The sequence below is a fragment of the Pteropus vampyrus genome, unplaced genomic scaffold (assembly GCF_000151845.1).
Source record: "Pteropus vampyrus isolate Shadow unplaced genomic scaffold, Pvam_2.0 Scaffold1, whole genome shotgun sequence".
NCBI lineage: Eukaryota > Metazoa > Chordata > Mammalia > Chiroptera > Pteropodidae > Pteropus > Pteropus vampyrus.
Window position 1 is genome coordinate 17,031,874 of NW_011888782.1, and position 5,738 is coordinate 17,037,611.

Consider the following 5,738-nt stretch of genomic DNA (forward strand, 5'->3'; position numbering starts at 1 on the left):
GAAAAGTGGTACACATCCATACAATGGAATATTACTTAACAATAAGAAGAAATGAGCTATAAAGCCACAAACAGACATGGAGAAACCCTTAAATACCTGTGCTAAGTGAAGAAGACAATCTGAAAAAGCTACATACTATATGATTCCAACTGGAAGTCAGTGTTGGATCTAGATTTGTGGGTCTGAGCCTTATTCAATTTGAGGGTCCTTTTTAAGAGAAAAAATGCAAAATTACAAATACAAAATTAGGTTAAAAAATATTTCTTTAGCACGATAAAGGAAATATAATGATAAATTTGAAAAAGCTGAAAAGACAAAAATCACAAAATCCTAAAAAAATACACAATTTATGTTGTCTACTACATCTTTATGAAAGTGTTCCCCCATGTTTTCTGCTGCATATACTCTGATTCTTTCTTCATATAACAACAATTTAAAAAATGTTTTCCATAGCAAGAATAGAGAGGCAATTCAATCTTCCTTCTAGCATGGTTTAATCAAAAATTTTTCTTTATTATTGATAGTTGAGAAAAAATTTCTTTAAGCACCACAGCTCATTATAAGAAGAGTCTTGCAAAATTTTAAGACTGTCGTGAAATATGAGAAAACTTATACGATACTTCTTTGAGGGGTAAGATCTGAGGATCCAGTAATTAATCTTAAAAATTATTTATGTTGGTGATACTCAATGCCTAATTGATTGTTGATGTTGCCATGAAATATTGTGAACTTTGGGTTGAGTCTTGCACCTTTGCTTCATGTTAGGTAAGTAGGCGCAGATGGCAGTAGGACTGTTACTAGAAGCCATTCCTGTACCATGACAGTTAACAGTGACTTAATTATATTCAGAAGCAATTAAGCACTACATAAATATATCCTGCGAAATCCAACCTAAGTGTATTGCTACCTCAATTTTCCCTATGTCAGGTTTCCCAAAATATTTACGGCAAGCCCTGAGCCTCTTACATGAGAAGTATGTGTAAATTCCAAATGGGAAAAGAACAGTTTTAACTAATTACAGTTAAGCTATTTACTTTTGTTAAGCATAAGATTGTTATTTGTTAGCACATTGTTGTACTATATAGAAAAATCTGCTTCATAGAAAGGTATTGATTACAACACATCTTTGGCATTATCTGATTCTAATTCTATGGGAGCTATTTAACGACTAACTTATAGATAACTGATAGCAATGCAAAATAATTCTCATATGTAGAAATGCAAACGAATTCTGCCCAATGGAGGGACAACTCTCTTCTCTTTGGGAAAAATCAGCTTTGTCTTCATTTGCACATTCATTTCAATATTCCCAATCTATAAATGTGTCTGTTCTTTGGTTTTTCCCAGAACTGGTTATAACCTCTAACTGGTTTTCTCATTATGCTTAAAATAAAATCTTTAACACATGTATATTTGATTTCTGTATGAAAGTCATAATTTTACTTAAGAAAATTATCTTTTAAAACTTCCCTCCCCCAGGGCCTTCGAAGGAACCCATGCAAGTGAGAGGCCTTAAAGGATGAACTTTATGAGCTTCTTGGTAAAGCTTCCATTGGAATTAAAAATTCAAATAATGTGTAAAACATGAGAAGAAAAAAGATAGGTAGAAGAAGCAAACTTTGGGTAGAGAGGAAAACCAAGAGAGATCAGTACCTTGGAAAGCAAAGGTGTGCAGATTTTGGAGAATTAAATAATGAAAAAGTGTAAAATGCCCTGAGCTCAAAGAAGAACCTAGAGGTGACAATTTGATTTCAAAATAAGAGACCGTAGCTCTTTTGTTTATTTATTTATTTTATTTGTTTGTTTGTTTGTTTATTTTAGGTGAGGCAACCCTTGGCTGACCTCACAGATTGCAAGGACCTTGTCAGCTTACGATCCCTTGTTTTTTATTTTTTACGCCTGCAGCACCTGCTCTTCCTAGGTGGTCTCCCATCCAAGTACTAACCAGGCCTGACCCTGCTTAGCTTCCGAGATCAGACGGCATTGGGCTTAGTATTTTTTAAACATTTTTCAATTAGTTTCAAGTATACAGTACACAGGTTAGACACTTATATAGTTTATGAAATGATCCCGCTGATTATTCTATCTTCCCTCTCATTTTACTTAATGAGAACAATATTAGGACAAGAATGAGGAAACAGCCTTGGCATGAGGAGTCAATGGAAGTGGATAAAGTGAGTACAGCGAGCATGGTCTTCTATTTCAAAGAACTTGACGGTGAAAGGAAGCACCGAGATATCCTGGTACATGAGAATAGACCTCAGAGGGGTTTCCCCCAGGGACATTTAATATCATCACTGAAATTTTCAGATGTCTAAGGATATCTAAAAAGAAGTTATAAAGAAAAAACAGCTATAATTGACAAGGAGATAACTATCGTTAAGTTTCCACACAAAAATATTTATAATATATAAAATAATAATGCTCATTATATATATGTACATAAAAATGACACAAATTTAGAATCATATTATATACATTGTATAAGAATATACTCATTACTGGGAGAATGTTATCTTTAATAGCTTTCCAAATCAGCAGCTTTAAGACTGTATAATATTCTACGTTGTGGGTGTTCCATAATTAATTGATTCAATCTCATAATATTTGGTCTGGCCTTTAGATTATTAACAATTTTTCACTGTTTCAGTAATGCTGCCATGGCTTTCCTTTACATTATTCTTAATGATTATCTCTGATTCATTCTCAAAGAAAAATTACTTTTAAGTAGATTTCTTGGGTTAAATGATATGTGTTTTTGGCTGTTAATACACATTCTCAAATTTCTAGGTCTCTCACAAGTGTAGGAGTACCTGTTTGCCTATACCTTCTTTATCAATGAGTATTTTCATATTTTAAGAATACTTGCCAATTGGCTAGGAAAATATTAATGTATGATTTTAGTGTGTTTGATAGAATATTTACCATAAGTTTTTCTTTCCCTTTTTCCATCAGCTAAGATTTCATTGTTTCCCAATTTTGCTAACCAACCATGTTCTTACTTATTCGAAAATTGATTTCGTATTGGGGGAACATGGTGGTGGTTGGTGATTTGTACAAGAACAAAATCAATGAAGTTGTGGAGATAAAGAGAGAACGGCAGGTGAGGACCATAGACACAGACAACTCTTCTGAAGAATTTTGCTATAATGGAAAGCAGAGATATTGGTTGTTGTAGCACAAGTGGAGTATGGGGTCAAGGAAGAGTTGGGGATAATCTAGCAGAGAAGAGAGATTGAGCAGTTGTTGACCTTAGTAAGAGCAAAGGAGGGTCATGCATTTTAACAGGACACGATGTGGATGCATTGCAAGTAGGTTAGAAGGTTTGGAAAGTTAGGTGATTCTGATTCTATTCTAATACTCAGTGAATCGAGACATGGTCAAAGGCTGAATGGAAGGAATGCTGGAATTCTGATGTGAAAAGAGGTGTGAAATTGATTGGCGAAATCTATTAAGATTGCTAGAGAATGGCAAGAGCCCACGTAAGATTCATAGTTAGAAACGAGATGTGAGATCAGTCTACGCATGTCTAGTTTATTTTCTCCTATCACATTAAACTTCTCAGATTCGGAGGACAAGTAAGTAGAGAGTTGAATTTACTGTGTTTGGGATTCTCTGGCTAAAATGATTTAGGAAGAGAGGATAAGGAGTTGACGATTATTGAAGTGAATTGTTACAGTGATGGAGCCATAGCATCTAAGCAAGGTGGAAGGAAAGCAAAGAAACAAAGGGGGCTGTGGGCAGCAAGAGCGGTGAACTAATCAACTGGAGGCCTCAAATGGATCAAGGGATTATTGGAGAAGAGCTATTAAGACAAAAGCGTTAGGAAAATATAGAAGGTGATTTTTGGAGAATAGGATGCTTAAAATAAATATGTGAAAGGTGGCAAAGTTGACAATGACCAGGTGAGATGCAGAGAGGATTGTCGAAAATGAGGTTAAGGAACTGGGTCCAGGGTACTGGAGTGGACATCAGTGATCCCAGTTAAAAGGCATGATGGGGAGTAATGTAATGGAGAGTAAGACCGTGAGCCAGGTGAAGAGTCCTCAGTGAATGAAGGAATTGGCGGATCGTGGGTAGTTAGGACTGTAGTACAGAGATGTAAGAGTCTGATGTATTTCAGAGGAGACGAGATTTAAAGGAAGTGAACACAGACACGATTGGGGAAAGAAAATGAGCAACAAGGAAGCCATATTTTCTCCTCCAAATCTTTTATAATCAAGAGTGTTTGAAGGTACTGTAGGCGTAGAAAATAAAAAATAAGGGATTGTAAGCTGACAAGGTCCTTGCAATCTGTGAGGTCAACCAAGGGTTGCCTTGCTTGGAAAAAAAAAAGTGTTTGAGAAAGAACAGTCATTCTAGAGGAGGTTAGAGAAAAATTAGTGTCCTCCAGGGAAAGCCAGATTTTAGTATTTATTTAGTACATAGTATTTTGAAAGTAAAGGAAACAATGAGAGAAATGATTGAAGACATAGAGGTGCAGGGTGGGAGAAGGTGTTCCTAATGAAAGACCATGAGGTCCAGAATGTACAGTGAAACGGTTTGGGAGTATTAGGCTTTTTCCGAGGTTGAGTTGCCCTCCCTAACCCTATTTTCCACGTAGGGAAGTCCAGCCTGGTCCTCTCATTTTAGAGACAAGGAGGGTTTGACCAAAGGGGAAAATGCTACAGAACTTGTTCCTTTCGTGGTCAAAGGTTCTGAGTCTGGGTGTGAGTGGTCTTCCTGTCCAGCTCCACTTCGGGGAGACCCCTCCTAGTATGGGGACCTCATCCCCTATCCAAGCCATTTTCTTCATGTTAAAGAACATCTCCTGGGGCTTGTATTCACTAGGCACAGTTCTACCAATGCCATTGAGAGCTGCCGTAAATCTGGAAATGCCTATATGCTAAGAAACTTTTAGGTAACAAGATGCTATCGCTCTCTCTCCCATTTCTCAGCTCCTGAACTCCTCTCATTCTTCAGAAGGTTAGGAAAATGACAAGACCTGCGCTAGGTTTATACTCCGCTTTATCCAGTAACTCAAATGGAGGCTTTTTTCATCTTCCTCTCTTATGCAGATGAGAAAGCTAATCTCAGAGGGGTTAATTCTTCCTCCTTGTGGCCACACAGCATGGAGGTTGTGGAACCTGGCTGTGAGTGAAGCGAGGCCTTCAAAGCCCCTGCAAGTCGTTATTGTGCAATTATGCCTCCTCTTCCGGGCTGTACGACAAGCTCTTAGTCTCAGTGGGGAGGGACAAAAGCAGGGCAATCTCAATATAGGATGACCAGGGCTGGACAACACCAGGTCAGATTCTTCCAGGTTGGCGGAGGCTTAGAGGAGAATGTGGCACTGAGTTGGCCTTTGAAGGAAGAACTGGAGTCAACAGGGAAGGAAAGCAGAAGGGCATTTATGGCAGAGGTTACAGTGCGAGACCTCTAGATGTTCCTGTTGCTCTCACCCCAGATGAAGTCCCAAGACACGCCTCCCTTTCTTGGCCTTGACTGGCCACAAGGCTGGTGCCCCTATATAGGTCATTCCTCCAGTGCTCTAGTTGCTGCGTTAGCCCTGTTGGACTGAGGAGGCTCAGATCAAAAGACACAACTCCTGGAGATGCAGCCTTGGAGCTCATTTGGCTCTGATTGGCTGCGAAACTCGTGCCTCCAGGCAAGCCACTCAGAAGCGTCCACCAGTTCTCCCTTGCCTTTGATTGGCTATGAGTTGCGCGTGCTCGGACACTCCCCTAGCTGCAACCGCAGAG